The sequence below is a fragment of the Chiloscyllium plagiosum genome, unplaced genomic scaffold, assembly GCF_037043375.1.
Source record: "Chiloscyllium plagiosum isolate Xiang-an unplaced genomic scaffold, Cpla_swu_hap1 HiC_scaffold_27, whole genome shotgun sequence".
NCBI lineage: Eukaryota > Metazoa > Chordata > Chondrichthyes > Orectolobiformes > Hemiscylliidae > Chiloscyllium > Chiloscyllium plagiosum.
Window position 1 is genome coordinate 39,892,395 of NW_028270165.1, and position 19,575 is coordinate 39,911,969.

A 19,575-nucleotide genomic window follows, 5' to 3' on the forward strand; every position below is an offset into this window, starting at 1 on the left:
GTTGGAGGGTTTGGGCTACAGGAAGAGGCTGAATAGACTGGAGCTATTTTCTCTGGAACTTTGGAGGCTGAGGGGTGACATGAAAGACATTTATAAAATCATGAGGGACATGGGTAGGGTAAGTAGGCAAGCTTTTCTCCCTTGGGGTGGGGGAGTCCAAAATTAGAGGGCATAGGTTTAAGGTTAATGGCAAATGGAGTTTAATATAGATAAGTGTGAGGTCTTACATTTTGTATAGTCAAATCAAGGTAGGAATTTCATGGTGAATGGTAGGACCTTAAGGAGTGTAGTGGAACAGAGGGATCTTGGAGTACATGTTCACAGTTCTCTAAAAGTGTAGTCACAGGTAGAAAGTTTTGGCACACTGGCCTTCATCAGTCATGGCATTCAGTGTAAAATACCGAATTAGAGTCGAGATAAGCACCAAATAATAACACATATCAACAAGCACCAAATCTGTTTCATATGCAGTATTTCAAACCAAGAGATGTAAGGGTGCAGGATCATAGCTCCTAGAAAGTGGAGTCATGGGTAGACAGGGCGGTGAAGACGACTTTCGGCATGCTTGCTTTCATCAGTCAGAGCACTGAGTACAGGAGTTGGGATGAATTGTTGCAGCTGTCACAGATTCCACACAACAACACAAGACGTGACCCTGCCCTCTCCTGACTGACTGTCCCTTTGCATATCAGGGGGAAGACACCCCTTTAATTGTGATGATCAGAAAACATGCCATTCTTCAAAAAAAGGGATGTGTTCACAAATATTTGGACAGAGGAAAGAAGTTGCAGTCTGGGTGAAGATCAATCTTCATTCAGAGAGGGAGAGGAAGAGAAGCAGCAGCTTCAGAAGTTCATGGTCCAACTTCTGAAAAGACCTTGTCTGCTTTGCAGTTGTTCCTGGGCTTGTAATATCGTACTGCAGCATATTGTAGATCTTCAGTAAGAGCGTCAATACTGCACTGCAGAGGTCCATTCAGCAACTTGAGTCCATGTGAACTCTTCGTGGAGGTATGCAGTCTGCCCCATAACCCTGTTGGTTAACAGTTACATATAGATCTACACAAAGATCTTTGGGATTGAGAGGAAAGAATGTTCCACAGTAACTAGAATTACGTTCAGATTTTCTATCATGGACTGACTGTGATGACCTTTGCAATCACTTCACAGGAATATTACAAGAGAATAATTTGGCGGCAGAAATCTCAGACCAAACATCACATCAAAGTCTGACAGTCACTTGATTCACGAGGACGTGGATATTGATGGCCTTGAAAACAAAGGGGAGAAGGTCTGTCTGCTTCGTTAGGTTTTAAACGTCAGTGTGACTGGAAACTCAGAGTCTCACATACCCACACACCCGAGTAGTGACTGGTACAAGCTTTCCAGACTGAATGAGAGTGTTCCAATTATCAGAGGGTTCACCAGTAACACCAAACACATGCTGTCAGTGTGAGCAAGTTTTCAACTGATTGTTCAGGTCTGAGACAGACGAGGGCACCTGCACCATGGAGAAACCGTGGAAATGTGGGGAGTGTGGGAATGGTATCCCTTCGCCATTTGCGCTGGAGATTCATCGGCGTTTGCACACCGGGCAGCGGCTGTTCACCTGCACTCAGTTACACCACCTCCTGGCCCACGAATGGGTCCACACCAGCAAGAACCCGTTCATCTGCCCCGTGTGTGGGCAGGGCTTCACTCAGTCACACCACCTGCTGCCGCACCAGCAGATGCACACCAGGGAGAAACCGTTTTCCTGCTCCGTGTACGGGAAGGGCTACACCCAGTCGTATCACCTGCTGCTCAGCTTCTGTGTCCACACTGGGGAGAAGCCGTTCACCTGTCCCGTGTGGAGCAATGACTTCTGCGATTCCTCCACCCTGCGCAAACACCAGCGCATCCACACCAAGGAGCGGCCGTTCACCTGTCCAGTGTATGGAAAGGGCTTCACCCAGTCGTGCAACTTGTGGAGACACCAGCAACTTCATAAGTTAGATGGCGCAGGGATTCGGGTTGGACTCTGCTGTTACCGATGCTGAGAGTCACATCTTGAACCCTGTTTAGTGGGTGAAGTGGGAGGGGAAAGGGGTTCCTTTATGCTGAATGGCCGCTCTCTCACCCACTTTACTTCCAGTGGGGGCTGATGCTCTCTGAGCCTGGGATTGCACCTTCCCTACGGAAACAGTCCACAGAAGCGGCTGAAGTGCAGGGAGATCTGAAATAGATACATTTGTCTCTGTCCCATTGAGTCTCCAGCACAGTCAATCCAATTGGACCTTGTCAGTGTTTATGCACCACCTGAGCCTCCACCCACCCCTTCATCACCATACAGGTATCCCCTGCTTTTTGAAAATTGACTTTACCCCCTACCCCCTCCCAGCCCAAGCCTGTGCCAATTCTTAATCCAAACTTAGACCTGGTATTTATTGCCGATGCATGGTTTCTGTCCCTGTATTCACCTCCCCTTCATGTGTCTGTCCAGATACACCTTAAGTGTTGCTAAGGTGCCTCTTTCCACTTCGTCCACTGGCAGTGCATTCCAGGCATCCACCATCCAACTGTGTGAAAAATCTTCCCTTTCAATTCTCCCCCTGACTGTCCCCCTCTCGCCTTGAACTTGTGCCCTCTTGTAGTTGACTTTTCCACCCTGGGGGTGGGGTGGGGGAAGCCTCTGACTATCTAACAGACTATCTGGCCCAACCCCAAACATCCAAAGAATAATCCACACAGACCCATTTCCCTACCCCTATTACTCGACATTTACCCCTGACTAATGTACCTAACATTCACATTCCTGAACACTGTGGGGCAATTTAAGCACTGACAATCCAATTTAACCTGCCAATCCCTGGGCATTGGGGTAATTTAGCATAGCCACTCCACCCTAATCCACACATTTGGATTGTGAGAGGAAACCGGAGGAAACCCATATCGACACAGGGAGAATGTGCACACTCCACACAGACAGTGACCTGGGACTGAAATCGAACCAGTTTCCCTGGTGCTGTGAGGCATCAGTGCTAATGATTGAGCCACCATGCCGCCCCCGTCCAGTCAATCTGTGTGTCTCATCATGTTGTTGAGGTCATCTCTCTGCCCCATCTTCACAGTGAAAATAATCCAGGTTTATCCCATTCGCTGCTCATAATGAGACCTCCAGACCAGGCAGTGTCCTAGTGAACCTTCTCTATACCCTCTCCCAGAGCATCCATGTCCTTCTGGGAGTGCAGGGACCAGAACTGCACGCAATATTCTGAATGTGGCCGGAATAAATAGCTGTAACATAACTCGTCAACTCTTACACTCAAGGCAAACGTGCTGTGTGCCTTCTTGATCACGTTACCCGCCTGTATTGCCACTTTTGGAGATCTATATTGCCAGATCCCTCTGTATGCGAGTGCTTCTATGTGGTCTGAAATTTATCGTTCAATTATTGTATTTCCTATGTATCTGTACCCAGCTTCACTTTAATTGTGTTCCCCTCTTTATCTCTTTTCCCCCATTCTCACCCCTCCACACATCAGCATATCATAAGATTATAGGAGCAGAAATTATGCCATTCAGCCCATTGAGTCTGCTCCACCATTCAATCATGGCTGATAAATTTCTCAACCCCATTCTCCCCATAACCTTTGATCCTCTTGATACTCAAGAAACTAGTTATCCCCAGCTTAAAGGTATTCAACGATCTGGCCTTCACAGCCTTCGGGGGCAGTGAATTCCATAGATACACCACTGTCTGTCTGAAGAAGTTTTCCTTATCTCCGGTCCAAAAGGTCTTCCATTTACTTGAAGGCTGAGCCCTCGGGTCCTCGTTTCTCCTACCTATGGAAACATTTTCCCAACATCCACTCTGTCTAAGCTGTTCAGTATGCTGTAGGTTTCAATTAGTTCCCTCGTCATCTTCTAAACTCCATTGAGTCCTCAAATGTTCTTCATATGTTAAGCTTTTCAATCCTGGGACCTTTCTCATCAACCTCCTCTGAACATATTCCAGAGTCAGTACATCCTTCCTGAGATATGGTGCGCAAAACTGTGTACAGTACTCCAATTGTGGCCTGACGGGAACCTGAAAGATCCTCAGAAGTACATCCCTGCTTTTATATTCAAGTCCTGACAAAATAAATGCCATTGTTGCATTTGCCTTCCTAACTACTGACTCAGCCTGTAAGTTTACCTTGAGAGAATCCTGGGCTAGAAGTCCCAAGTCTCTTTGCTCTTCGGATTTCTGAATTTTCTCCCCATAATCCTTCTGTTCCAGGGTAGCAGCAGAGACTTCCAGACACACTGATTTGTATTCCTGGATATCCAGGGATCTCAAGAACTGCCAGTATCTCAGGAGGAATCGTTATTCTGGGAGGAGGCAGAGAGGAGAGTGGTGTGCACCTGTAAACTCCAGAGCTTCCCAAACTTCACGAGTCAACAATAACTCTTTCTGGACCAAGAAACGAAAGGGCCGACGAGAAACTGTGACACCACAGGAAGTGAAATTAGGCCATTCAGCCCATTGAGTCTGCTCCACCATTCACTCATTCTTGAGTATCAAGGGGCTCAAAGGTTACAGGGAGAATGGGGTTAAGAAAAATATTAGCCATGACTGAATGGCAGAGCAGATTCAATACGATAAATGGCTTAATTTCTGCTAATTAACATCCATGGGAAGAAGGAGGCAACACAATAAGTTGTTTCTTGGGACAGGCAAGATAATGTTGTTTAATAATGGTGTGACAAAAGAACAATTAATTCTGCCTGGAGAAGGAAAGCCCTGACATAGAGGGGTTAATTGCAGGGCAGGCTGTTTCAAACAGACAGCTAACCCTCAAGGATAAGAAGGTAAGCTGCAGACCTGAGGTCTCCAGCAATGTGAGGTGATGTTGGAGTCTTAAAAACAAAAGTCACACCACAGATTGGAAATTGAGGAAACGCCACCAAACTTCAACTCCAGAATGATGCAGCCGCAGCAGTACTTAGAAGAATAATACTGCATCAAACCCCTGGAACTTCCAGAGATGGGCACCGTCGGTGGAAAACCAGTTAACTTCAGACATCAACTGGGTGATAGCCAAGTTTGGGGAGTGAAGCTGAATGAACTTGAGAGGTTTTATTTGTGGTTGCGACGTGCAATAAAGTGCAAATCATTGTTTCAGCAGTTGATTGTCTGTGCGGTTTCTGAGTCAGGAGCCAAATTAAGGTGATTCACCCACAACCACACCAAGAGGCTTGGATTAATATTGACTCCATTGCATTCAAGAGAATGTCATCAATACTGTTACAAAGCGAAGGCTGAACCCCCCCTCCCCCTCACCAAGATCTCAAACTGAAACGTCCAAAGAGTGGCACGTTGCCCTTTAATCTGTAAAGTCAGTGTGATAAGTGGTGTAACCTGCTGTAGTGTTAAAAGTAAATCCCTGACACTTTACAACCGACAATCAGCAACTTATTTAACCAACTCTCACGGTGAACAAATGAACAAAACTACTAACAAACTGAATAAATCCTTCCTAACTACTGAGTATTCTGGAATAAATCAAGATTCTTCTGGTATGCTTTTCCAATCAATACATGTCACACTCAGATGACACAAAATAGAATTTAATCTCTCAGATTACAACCAGGTTATGTGTCTTCCGGAATATTCTGCGCCATTTTCTGTCGGGGATGCCTCCTCCGATTCCTCCGTCAGGAATGTCCTTCTCTGTTTTTCTAAATGGTGCTTTATCTAATACATAGATGACTGAGAACGCCAATTCTTTATGATAGGATTGGTCCTGTTGTCAAAACTTTAGGATTTAAATTTAATAAATTTTTGGTAGCCAATGGGGCTGATTTAAATTGATTGGTGCAATTGAAAACCTGTTTTCCTGTCCTGCTAACTGTACAGCCTTTTGTTACAAATGTTTCAGTTCAAGTGCTTTTTGTTGTGATCATGTTGCTCCTTTAAGATGACGTTGTTGGTTTATTTTCAGGAGGGGTTGTAAAAGGCTTCCCATTCATCTAGGATTAAGGTTTTCGCTAATGGTTAACAGATACTGGCTAAGGCAACAATCCGGGAAAAGGGTTTGACATTTTTTCTTCTAAAACACTTCTACGATGAAAGGGCATTTGTCCCATTCTTTTCCCCTGCTTTTGATTTTAGCAAGCAGTCTGTCTGAAGCTGCTGCAGGAAGAGATGTTTTCTGATTCAACAGATGTTTCTGGCTGACTCTAAAGCTTCAGGGAAAATAGTACCAGCGTATTCAGCCTCTCCCTGTAGCTCAAACCTTGCAACCCTGGCAACAACCTTCCAAACCTTTTCTGAACCCTTACAAGTTTCACAATGTCTTAAAAAGACGTCTACTTTGCTCGACTAATGTGGGAGAATTTTCTACATGACGCGTTGTGTCTGAAAGAGCCCTCCCCTGTGCTATGACAGAGCTGCAGTGACTTTCAAAAGCCTGACAAATGCTGTTATCAGTCAAAGATTCATTGGGAGAAGCTTCTCAATCACATCTGTAAATGAAGAAAGTGTTTTTAATAATGAGACATGAATAAAGGCTGCATTAATCTTTTGTTCTGCAGATTTACTCATACATCTCAAAACAGAGCATATGAACCCGGTCAAAAGAAGTCTACGGGAATATAAGACACCACTGCCTATTTGCCGACCAGGACCGACTTTACACAGAAAACATGGACATTTTAAATGAATGGGGTGCCATTCGTTTTAAGATCAGGTGAACTAAAGAGGCACAGCATTGGCTTAGAAATGAGAGATCCTTGACACACACACAGCCAAAATCATCACTGCCATTATTATCAAATTAGAATTTAGGCTGGATAGGCTGGGATGTTTTTCCACTGGAGCAGAGGAAGTTGAGAGGCAATATTTTCAAACCATGAGGGGTAGAGTTGGCTTAATGGTAGCTGTCTCTTCCCTAGGGGAAGGATTTCAAGAGCAAGGACGCGTTTTTATGGTGAGAGGAGAAAGATGGAAGAAAAGATGTGGGGCAAAATATTTACAGAGTGTAGTTCGCCTGGGGAAACAGCTGCCAGTGGAAGTGGTTGAAGCTGGTACATTAACAACATTGAAAAGGCGTTTCAACAAATACATGGATAGGAAAGCTTTAGAAAGATATGGGCCAAGTGCAGGGAAATGAGGTTAGTGTTGACAAACATTTTGGTCAGCATGGACCAGTTTGGGCTGAAGGGCCTGTCTCTGTGCTATAGTACTCTATGACTGGCATCTCTTTGTAACTCTGACAGTGTTGAGTTTCCACATGAACCTGGAAAAAGTGAGGACTGCAAATGCTGGAGATCAGAGTTGAGAGTGTGGTGCTGGAAAAGCACCGCAGGTCAGGCAGCACCCTTGGCGCAGGAGAATCGATGTTTCAGGCATAAGGACATCCAGATGAATATCTCACTAAATCATGCTGAATAAAGTCTGATCTCATTCGTCAACTCTGATGTGGAGGTGCTGGGGGTGGACAGGTCAGAAGTCACACAACACCAGGTGACAATCCCAATAGATTGATTTGAACTCATGAGCTTTCGAAGCACTGTTCCTTCATCAGGTGAAGTGATGAAGGAGCAGCACTGATGAAGGAGCAATGCTCCCAAAGCTTGGGATTTCAAATAAACCTGTTGGACTGAAACCTGGTGTTGTGTGACTTCTGACTTCAACTTCTTCAACTGTGCATTCATGTTGAACGTGATGGGATACTTTATCCAACTCGGCGTAGTTAACTCATATCGCTTGGAGGGTTTCATTTGAAACCTTCCAGGAGGTGAATTCAACAAGATTGAATTATTCAAAGTTACTAAATTCGAAACTTACATCAGGACCGGTAGTCATAGAGAGGTACAGCACGGAAACAGATCCTTCAGTCCAACTCGTCCACGCGGACCAGATATTCTTATTTAATCTAGTCCCATTTGCCAGCACTTGGCCCAAATCCCTCTAACCCTTTCTATTCATGTCCCCAACCAAATGTCTTTTAAATTCTGTAATTCTACCAGTCTCCTCCACATCCTCTGGCAGCTTATTCCATGCACGCACCACACTCTGCATGAAAAGTTTTCCCTTTAGGTCCCTTTTAAATCCTTCCCCTCTCACTCTAAACCTATGCCCTCTAGTTCTAACAACATACTGATAAATCATTTCTGATGGAGATGTCAACGTTTCGGGTAGAACCCTTCTTCAGTCCTGAGGGATAATACCTGAAATGCTGACTTCTCCACCTGCTGGTGCTGCCTGCCTTGTTGTGCCCAGCCTCCTGTTTGTCTATTTTAGATTCCAGCATCTGCAGTTTTTTATTTTGTCTCTAATAAATGGTGGAGCAGATTCGATGGGTCAAAATATCCTAACTTCTGCTCCAATGGTCTTGCGGTCGTAGGTTTGTGCGGGTCTTGGGCTCAATGAGCAGCAGCGCCCACTGGAAGCAAGGTTCAAAGAAACATAGAGGCACTACAGTGTGGAAACGGGCCCTTCTGCCCAACAAGTTCAGAGCGACCCTTTGAAGAGTTACTCACCCAGACACATTTTCCTACCCTATCACTCTGCACTTACCCCTAACTAATGCACCACACCGACACATATTTGAACACTATGGGACTATTTAGCTTGGCCAATTCGCCCAAACATGCGCACGTTTGCACTTTGGGAAGACACTGCAACACGCAGAGGAAACCCACGCAGACACAGCGGGGAATTACATGCAAACGCCACACAGACAGTCACCCTGAGGATGGAATTAAATCTGGGTCCCTGGCGCTATGAGGCAGCAGTGCTAACCACTAAGCCACCACCCTCCCTCCCCCCCACCCACTCCCCCAGTAGAAAACAAAAAAGCCTACCAACTCTCCAACTACCCCCACTGTCAGAAAGGGCAGGAGGATCAGTCCTGGGGGTGACCCTCAGCAGTGTTACCGGCAGAATCTGATTGTTAGGAGCATTGGTGCTTCCGCTGGTGCTTGTTCAAGCTGCAGGACATTGTGAACCTCTGCCCACACTTGGGGCAGGCAAACGGCCTCTCCCCAGTGTGGACCCGCTGGTGCGTCAGTAGAGTGGAGGAGACAGCAAAGCCCTTCCCGCACACAGAGCAGCTGAAGGGCCTTTCCCCAGTGTGGACCCGCTGGTGCTTCAGCAGGTCGGAAGAGCGTGTAAAGCACTTCCCGCAGACAGAGCAGGTGAATGGCCTCTCGCCGGTGTGGACCCGCTGGTGAGCCAGCAGGTCAGAGGAATCGCTGAAGGCCTTCCCACATTTGGGGCAGGGGAAGGGCTTCTCACCGGTGTAGACCCGCCGGTGAATCACGAGGTGGGAGGAGCGAGTGAACACCTTCCCACAATCGGGGCAGCGGAAGGGCCTCTCCCCTGTGTGCACCCGCTGTTGCCTCATCAGGGCGGAGGAATCGCTGAAGGCCTTCCCACACTTGAGGCAGCTGAAGGGCCTCGCCCCTGTGTGAACCCGCAAGTGCCTCAGCCGGGCGGAGGAATCGCTGAAGCTCTTCCTGCACTTAGGGCAGCTGAAGGGCCTCTACCCAGTGTGCACCCGCCGGTGCCTCAGCAGGGCGGAGGAATCACTGAAGGCCTTCCTGCACTTAGGACAGGAGAATGGCTTCTCCCGGGTGTGACTGCGCCGATGTGTCTCCAGGGCATACGGGACATGGAAGCCTTTCCCGCAGTCGCCACACTTCCATGGTTTCTCCATGGCCGAAGCTACAGTTGCACACAAACGCGTGTATGTCCCCTCCCTGCCTCGAATTCCTCTTTCCAGGCCAGATAACTGTTTCAGGCTCCACACTCAGTGCGTTGCTGCAACAGTAGGGTCTCTCTTCCAGTCCCACTGATGCTGAAAATGTACTGAAACAGGAACCAATTGGATCATAGTTGAAAATTGTTGCAGTCCCGGTGGATTGAGTGACTCACAAATGCTGGAGAATCAGAGTAGAAAACTGCAGGTCAGGCAGCATCTGAGGAGCAGGAGAGTCAATGGTTCAGGCATCAGCCCTTCATGTGTTGATTTTGAAACTTCATCTTCAGATCAAATAGTCTGAAAAGAGATTACAAAAGTCATCACTGTCAGTCCAGGGTAGAAATTCAGAACATGCAATTCTACTTTCTGCAGAACATTCTTTTCTTTTATTATTCCACAAAACTGAAAGCACCATCCCTCTCTCTCTCTATCCCCCTCTGTTCTCACTCCATTCTAATTCTCCTGAAATTGCTGATTCAGGATCTGACAGGGACAGAAGAGCAAAACAGTCACAACCGACATCTCTCTGAATTTTGGATATCTGCACCTGAAAATTAATATCTTCCACGACATTGGGATACTGTTGAGAGTGAGCAGGTCTGATTTTTGGAAGCAAAAATATAGTGTGTAAATTCAGGATGAACCGGCAATGTAGCTTCTTGGCAACCAATCAGACACAAAATGGTAAACGTGCCCCCACAGGGGAGTTTTAGAATGAGACATCAAGGCTATGACACCAGAGAGAAATTGAACAGACTGGCGTGGCAAACCAGAGTCATCTAGATATACAGCACAGAAACAGGTCCTTTGGTCCAATGGTCTATGCTGACCAGATATCCTCACTGAATCTGGTCTCATTTGCCAGCATTTGGCCCATATCCCTCTAAACCCTTCCTATTCATAAACATATCCAGATGCCTTTTAAATGTGTCATAATGAGACCAGCATCTACTACTTCCTCTGGCAGCTCTTTCCTTACACGCGCCATCTCCTGCATGAATTGCCCCTTCGGTTCCTTTTAAATTCCTCGCCCCCTCCCCGGGCCACCTCACCCTCAATCTTTTACTCTATAGTTCTACACTCCCAGAGAAAAGACCTTGTCTATTTACCCTATCCATTCCTCTCTTGATTTTATAAACAATGGAAGCATCAACGGCTCAGGGCGGGGATGGGGAGGGTGGGGGGGTGGGGGGGGGGGGGCGGGGGAAGTATGCTGAATGTGCTGGAGCCAACGCGTAAGAAGAGGACACAAAACCTTGAAGCTGCAATGAGGAACACTGCATGTGCTGTACTTGTACCTGTTGATTTTATTTGTGGGAATCAAGTGCATTTTAAAAATAAAAACAAACAAGATATCTATCCCTCCCCTTTCCCAATCTCCTAATGCTGTCCTGGACACAGAGTGAGAGAATTGGGAGCAGGTGTTGGCTATTTGAGCCTGCACCAACATTGAACACATCATAACTGAATATGAATATACCTACAGCCAGGTGGATAGATTGGGTTTTCTTTCACTGGAGCAGAGGAGATTGAGAGGTGACCTTATAGAGGATTATAATATCATGAAGGGTACAGATGAGGTGAAAGGCAGGTGTCCTTTCCCTAGGGTGGGGCGTTCAAGATTAGGGAGCAAATTTTGAAGGGGAGAGGAGAAAGATTTTAAAAAGATATGAAGAGCTCAATTTCTTTCTCCGGTTTGTGTGTGGAATGGGTGTCCAAAGGGAGTAGTGGATGCATGTAGAGTGACAATGTTTAAAAGACATTTGGAAATGTACATGAACAGGAAAGGTTCGGAGGGATATGGGCCAATCACTGACAGATGGGACTAGTTGGGTTTGAGAACATAGTCAGCATTGACTAGTTGGTCCGAAGGGTCTGTTTGTGTGCTGTATGACCGTGCAGCTGTTCTGTACTGGTCTTAAAACCATTTTCTTGGAAATCCAAGATGGCGGTGGTTTGAGTGGTCTGCTGTGCTGGGCTCTGTGCCATACCCCCGGCAAGGTGGACTTTTACCCCCTCCCCCCACCTCATTAACCATCCGTAAGAGAAAACAATCCTAATATAAACTTACTGAATGTCTAGAGCTGCTATAATTGTGGTTTGACAGCTTTAGGACAGAATGAAAGCAAATGAAGGAAAAGGGCCGACAGGGGTGCAGCAGGTAGGGCACTCCCCTACTGCATCGGGGGCGCCTGGAGCCATTGCTCAAACTCCCAGGGCAGACCCTTTGGGTTTAATGGGGCAGCAGCAGTTACTCTCGGTGTTTGCCAAACTCTGAGATAAGATTGAAGCAGCGGTGGAACCACTATCTGCCACGCTGGAAAAGCATGGAGCAGGAAATTCAAATGTTGGCCCGAAGAGAATAGGCAGCGGAGGAGAGGACCGTGGCATCAAGACCGTGGCGGAGGTCTCAGGAGGAAGGATTTAAACGCTGGAAGACCCGGTTCGGGTCCTTCAGGAGCAAGTGGACGACCTGGAAAACTAAAGTAGAAGAAATATCTTACAGCTCGTGGGTCTTCCGGAATGTGAGGGAGGCGAAGCCTTTATTGGATTCCTGGGGCTGGAGTTGGAGTCGGGCCTGTTGAGTGTGAAGCGGGCCCACCGGATCGAAATGCGCAGGTCCGGGTCGGACCCGCAGCCCCGCGTGGTCCGAGTGCGCCTCCTGCATAAAAGAGAAAAACAGTTAGTGATTGTAACAGCAAGAAGACTGGGTAGAGATCCACAGGCTTTAATGCACAAAGGCTCAAGAATAATATATTTTCAGGACTTCTCGGGAGCCTGGATTAAGAAAAGGGCATTTGATGAAGTTAAGAGAAAATTAAGGGATCTGAACAGAAAATATTCTTTGAGGTCCCTGACCGTATTGCGTTTCTCTCATGGAGGATGGTATATAATTTTTATTCAGCAGAAAAGGCGAAGGACTTTGCAAATTCTCTGAATTAAAGAAATCGAGTCGGGGTGAAGGCGGGAGGGACATCATTACTTTTTTGCCCCTTTTCTTGTGGTTATCGGCTTTATACGTACTGCCTTGACGTAAAACTGGAATCATATAGTATATCAGTCAGTTAGGTATTGTCTGAGGCCATTTCTTTACTGCTGTCCTTTTGTGTTTGGATTGGGGGTGGCTATACCTGTGCTTAAGATGTATGGAGAAGGGGTGTGGGGAGATGGGCAACCATTGTTAACTCTCAGAATGTAAATAACATGTTTTTTTCAATCTGTGAATTTCCTGGAGTTTGGGGCACAGCCTCAGTGGGAAGGAGGCAGGATGGTGGCAATGGTGGGGTTGGGGGGTTGAGGGGGGAGATCTCTACATAATTGGGGGTTATTTGCGCATTTGCTTAAGTTATATGTGGTGGTTAGATTTTTATTTATCGTAGTTTTGAATAGGAGCAGTTTTTAGACTTTATAGAGTTAATGTCTTTGTTGCTCACCACATCTCAGATAAGCTTCCTCCTCTTGGGAAACCACGGGATGCCCTGGATGACCATGGCTACTGATTAATTCAGGTGGTGCCCCTGGAATGTAAAAGGGAGCCATTCCTCCATTAAAAAGAAAGACGGTGCTGTCAAGCCTCAGGAAGGAAAGGGTGGACACATTTAACTGATAAGGAACATCTGAAACTGCAGCAAGGAGGTTATGATAGGGTATTCTTCTCCTCCTTTAGCTCCAAGTGTAGAGGAGTGGCTATACTGGTAAGAAGGAACCTCCCTTTCCAGGTAATTGAGCAAATTAAGGACAAACATGGACTGTCCGTCATTCTTAAAGCTCTCATACATGGTGAAGAGTATGGCGTCCTGAATGTGTATTGTCCCCCCGGTGCACCCTCTTAAATTTCTAATTGATGCAGTTGCTAAATTAATGAGTCATGGGGGACGCCGCATGGTCACTGGAGGGGATTTTAATCGCCTAATAGATCCCGAGGTAGACAGGGTGCCAAGGAGCCAGGCAGGTACACACGCGCAACCTAAGCAGTTGGTGGACATGTGTGAGGAGTTGGGATTAGTGGATGTGTGGAGACATCTCCACCCTAATGGAAGAGACTTTACTTTCTCTTCCAACCCACACAAGTACCACATGGGAACTGACACTTTTTAATGCCATTGGATTGCTTGGACAGAACATTGGCTTGTGAAATTGGCAATATAGCTGTCTCGGACCATGTGCCAGTGTAATTAGATGGTAAAATCAAGAGTGGTGGAACGGATGCACAGCACTGGTGCATGGACCCATTCCTGTTAAGGGATAGCAAATCTGTTGAGTACATCACAAGAGTTCAGAGCCTTCTGGGATATCAACTCGGGTACGGCCAGTAATCCGGAAATACTGTAGGAGGCCACTAAGGCATCTTTATGAGGCCTGATTATTTTTTATTCAATGACGAGAAGGACGCAGAGGAAGGAGTAACAACAGATGTTGGAGACGCGTCTGCAGATAGCTGAGGAAGTATATTACAATAGGCCTTCACTGGTCAAGCTGCAGCTCTCCGGGCTGCTCCCAACTCATTGCACACACTGGGAAAAAAAATGTCTGCTTTGCTCAACAAAGATTGTTTGATTTTGTAGATAAGCCAGGTAGATATCTGGCCAGAAAGAAAAATGTTTCCCAATCTATTATGTCTGTTAGAGAGAAGTCTGGTACAGTTACCCGTGAGTTAAAGAAGATTTAGGGAATAATTTGCAGGGTTATATCTGTCGGAGGGAGATGAACATGGTGCAGCGAGAATACAGGCCTTTTTTGAGATCCTGCATCTCCCTAGTATAAACGCGGAACAGGTTTCCTGTTGAATGGGCCTATGACGATACAGGAGGTTCAGGATGCAATAAAACATCTCCAAGGTGGCAAAGCACTGGGGTCAGATGGATTCCCAAGTGAATTCTATAAGGAATTCATAAATATGTTGGTGGGGATGTATCGCTATTCATATGCACAGGATTATCTTCCGCCCTCTCTTAGGAAGGCTAATATCTCCCTCATTTTAAAGAAGGGGAAAGAGCCCGAAGAATGTGCTTCATACAGACCCATTTCACTGTTGAATGTAGATTTTAAAATTTTACCCAAGACGCTGACCCTGAGGTTGGAAAAGGTGTTGTTCTGTATTGTGAAAGAAGATCAGATGGGTTTTGTTAAGGGCCGTAGCTCCTCCAACAATATCAGGAGGGTACTGAACATGGTGCAGGTATGCCAGCAAAGGTTGATCCTGGGTTCGGTGACCTCCCTAGATGCAGAAAAGGCATTTGACCAGATAGAATGGCTGTACCTGCTTGGGGTCCTCAAGCGCTTTGGTCTGGGTACAACCTTTGCTAGGTGGGTGGTGGTGTTGTATAATGATCCTAAAGCAGCAATCATCACAAATGGAACTAAGTCAGATAACTTTAATACTGGGAGAGGTAGTCAACAGGGGTGTCCTCTTTCACCACTGCTATTTACCTTGCCAATTGAGCCATTAGCTGAATCTACCAGGAGGATTCCTGAAATAGTGGCGCCAGGAGTGGGAATGGGGGAACATAAGATTACCCTATATGCTGATGATGTCCTTTTGTTCTTGGCCAATCTGGAGGAGTCCGTTCCTCGATTGATTCGAACAATTAATTTATTTGGGTGGGGGGGGGGGGGGGGGGGGGGGAGAGAATTAGTGGAGGTGCCTGATCTGAAAGATGGAATGCAGTTCCTGTTTAGATGGTCGCCAAAAGAGTTTTTGCATTTGGGAAATTTTATTACTCCTGCCTTCCACCAGCTGTAAAAAGCTAACTATGTACAATTACTGGAGAGGATAAAGCAGGGTTTGCAGCGATGGGACGGATTACCGTTTTCATGTTTAGGCCGAATAGCTCTGATTAAAATGAATGTTCTTCCTCGCCTATTATACCCCATGAGAATGCTCCTGTTGTTGCTACCCAGATGAGTATTACTGAGGCTCAATGGTTGGCTCGGTTCTTTTATTTGGTGTCGCAGCCGCCACCTAATTAAGTTTATCAAATTGCAGCTCTCACAGGATGAGGAGGAGTGGACCTTTTGGACTTGAAGAGATATCAAATCTGCGCTTTCTTAGCATATGTGTGTGACTGGGCACGAGGGGACTCGGGGTCGATTTTGCTTGACGTTGAAGCATTGCAGTTGAGATGTCCCCTACTTAATCTATTATTCATTGATAAGATGAAATCCGAGACTGAGCAGTGTAAGAGTACAATCATTTTAAATACAGTGAAAGCCTGGAGGATAATGAGGCAAGACAAGGGCAATTGGCTGATGACCTCACTGATTACCCCACTGGTGGCAGCCCAAGAATTTAAACCTGGGGCAATGGACTCCGGCTTTAAGTCATGGGAGAATAAAGGAATCTTCTGTCTGAGAGATTTATTCGAGGGTTAGGTCTTGATGTCATTTAGCCAGCTAAGTCAGAAATATGCATTGTTTAATAGGGACCTTTTCCGGTACTTTCGGCTAAGGGATTAGATACAGAGGAATACCACGCTTCTGGCTCAGCATTACAGGTCAAATGTGGAGTAAAGAGTACTCTGTGTACAGGTGCTCTTTCAGTTAGTACGTTGTATCATTTACAGAAGGGACGTACCTTAGGGGATGTGGAGGGACTCTCTAGGATGTGGAATCGGGAGCTAGGATAGGATATTTCATGAGAAGTATGGCAAGATATATGGGAAAATGTAAGGAAAATTTCAATATGTAACACAGCACAGGGCATGCAATTGAAGATTTTACACAGGGCTTATGTGGCGCTAGAGAGGCTAGCTAAGTTCAAGATAGGCACATCACCAGGGTGTCCCAAATGTAAAAATTAGTATAGGCACTCACACACTGCTATTGGTCATGTTGTAAGATCCAGAGATACTGGAGTGCTATAGTAAGGGAGCTGAAGGACATCCTGGGGGATTGAAGTTAATGTGAATCCGGTATTTCTTCTTCTGGGGTTGCCAAATTTGCCTTCTCTTGGAGAACACAGGAACAGACTGTGTAACATTCTTAAGCACTGTGCAAGGAAGAACATTTTAATTAATTGGATGTTGGAAAAAACCCCAGGGTTTATGGGGTGGCATATGCTGGTGATGGAGCATCCCCCCCAAGATGACCTCACAAATATGGTGCAACACAAAACAGTAGTTTTACAAGACGTGGCAGCCCTTTCTAAATTATATTGATGCAGACTGATCAGCAGTATTAATTAGAGCTGTGGTATAATTAATACTGCTGATCAAGTGAGAATCAGTCCGGGCGCTCATGGGCCCTGGGAGGGCAAGGCTGGGTGAAAGGAATACGGGTGCAATAACTGGTGCTCCCATGGATGGGAGCCTTAATGGAGATGTGGTGAGTGAAATAGAATAAAGTAATGTGATAGAATTCAAATTAACTTAAATTATGTTTAATTTTATTTTTATTCAATTTGATTGTAGTTTAGTTTAAGCTAAGTTTGTTCTAGTAGAATAATAGGTAGCTCATTATTAATAGTATCATAATATGACATTGTTGTACTGCTATTTTTCTGTATTTTGGTATTGTTGTTTTTTGTATATAGAGGTGCTGTGAGAGATTTGAAAAAGTTTCTAATAAATTTTTTTTAAACAATTCTTGCCTTCCCCATAACTATTTTTGACATTCAAAAGTCAGATGAACTCAGCTTTGAATATATTCAATATGTCCCAAACTACAGGAAGGCATCCCCACTTTGAACTAATTTCCTCTTGCTAATATACCACTTGCCTTGCTGATTGCTTGCTGCACCTATGTGACAACTGGCATTGACTGGAGTAGAAAGCCTGAGCAGAAGGTATCTGAGGCACGTTTGTACATCCACACATCATTCCTGATGAAGGGCTTTTGCCCAAAACGTTGACTGTTCTGCACCTCGGATGCTGTCTGACCAGCTGTGCTTTTCCAGCGCCACAATTTTCGACTCTGATTTCTGGTATCTGCAGTCCTCACTTACTCCACATCCCAATATATCACCATTTAAACAATTTACCTCCTTTCTGTTTTTATTTCATAGGAAAGGCTATAACTTCACACTGCGTTACTACGTTTACCATGTGTTTGCCAATTGAGACTCATACCTGAACCAACTTTGCTGCAAGTCAAGAACTGAACACCAGAGTGAAAAAATAAAATGGAAAAGGGGTGAGAAGAGTGTGTTGTCCTCACAGATGTTGAACAGAGGAAAGAAGTTGCAGTCTGGGATGAAGTTAAATCTTCATTCATAGAGAGAGGAGCAGCAACACCTTCACAAGCGCATTGTCCAACTTCCGCATTCAGACAATAGGGGGGAGGCTCTCAATTGCAGGAGGACCACACTCCTTCCGGTCCTTCAGAGCTTCCCATTGGTCGATCAGAAGAATGTTGCACGCCATTTCCGCTAACAGCAAAGAGCATTCGTCGTATTTTGCTGACACCAGCGTATATGCGCAATGCTTCCTGACACCGAGAAGCATGCGCAGTATGGCCAGTGGAGATGCTGGTCCAACTGCCAATCGGAGAGAAAAAAAGGCTGGAGCCACACTTCTTTTGTTTTCCTGGGGCTCAACAGTTTATTCCTTTTGCATTTTGTCTGGCTGCTCAATTTTTGAATGTCTTTTCCCCAGGGTAGAGGAAATTCAAAACTGGAGGGGCATAGGTTTAGGGTGAGAGGGGAAAGGTTTAAATGGGACCGAACTGGTAACATTTTCATGCAGAACGTGGTATATGTATGGAATGAGCTGCCAGAGACAGTGGTCGAGTCTGGAACAATTACAACATTTAAAAGGCATCTGGATGGGTATATGAATAGGAAGGGTTGAGAGAGATATGGGTCAAATGGTGGCAAATGGATCACCGGATTAATTTAGAATATGTGGTTGGCATGCACCGACAGGTTTGTTTCCCTGCTCTGCAACTCTATGACTCTATTACTACTTAATCTGAACCAACTTCACAAGATGAGGAATTGGCCTTTCCACCCTTACAGCCTGTCCTCAACTGTGGCCTAATTGCACAGATTTCAATGCAAGTTTCAGAAAAATGTCTGGAGCTTTTTTAAAAAATAATTGAATTTGCTTTCAAACTTTACTGATGTTTTTGAAAATATCATTTTAGCGATTCTCAATGTTAAAGATCAGCCATTTCTCACACCACACCCTCCCATCTCCCAAGTAGAGTCATCACCATCCGCGCTCTCTCGATCCTTAGATGGGCTGATACAAGAAAGGATGAGGGTGGGGGTGCAAGTAGAGAAATTGGACGGGAAACAGAGGCTAGGGGGAAGAGAGAGAGAGAAATGGACACGGGGACAGAGCATTGGAGTTAGAGAAAACCTGGGGGTGCACAGGGTGGGGGGCAAAGCGTTTGTCAGAGAGCGAGAGAATGGGGGTGCAGAGTGTGGGGAGAGAGAGTGGACGTGGGTCAGTGGATGGGGAGAGAATGGAAGGGGGGCAGAGGGTGGGGAGAAAAAGATCAACAATGAGTGTTAGGAGAGGGTGGGGGGAGAGAGAGGGAATGGATGGAGAGCAGAGGATGGGGGAAGAGAGAGAATGGAGAGGGGCAGAGAGTGGGAGGAGAGAGAGAATGAATGTGGGGAGAGGGACTGGATGGAGGAAAGCAGAGGGTGGACGAGAGACTGGACTGGACAGGGGGCAGAGAGTATGGAGATAGAATGGACGGAGGTGCAGAGGGTGGCGTGTGTGACGGGGGGGATCTGGGATAGCGAGAGAGAATAGACAGGAGGCGCTGTGGGCATGATTGGATCTTGATTGAATGGGGAGTTGGTGAATGCGTTCCATCCACTCCCAGCATCCCCTTCTTTGCACATGCGCAGTGCAGATTTTTGTGAAAGACGCGAGAGAGAATCTGGAGCGTGAACG

The 19,575-nt window shown here is 46.0% G+C and overlaps 1 protein-coding gene and 1 pseudogene across 2 annotated transcripts in view; one reads left to right on the plus strand and one right to left on the minus strand.

Moving 5' to 3' along the window:
- Positions 1-19,575, plus strand: part of LOC148143696 (sulfhydryl oxidase 2-like) — a 565,239-nt gene that overhangs the window by 355,067 nt on the left and 190,597 nt on the right. The window lies entirely within an intron of this gene.
- On the minus strand, positions 8,921-18,090 carry LOC148143711 (uncharacterized; annotated as a pseudogene).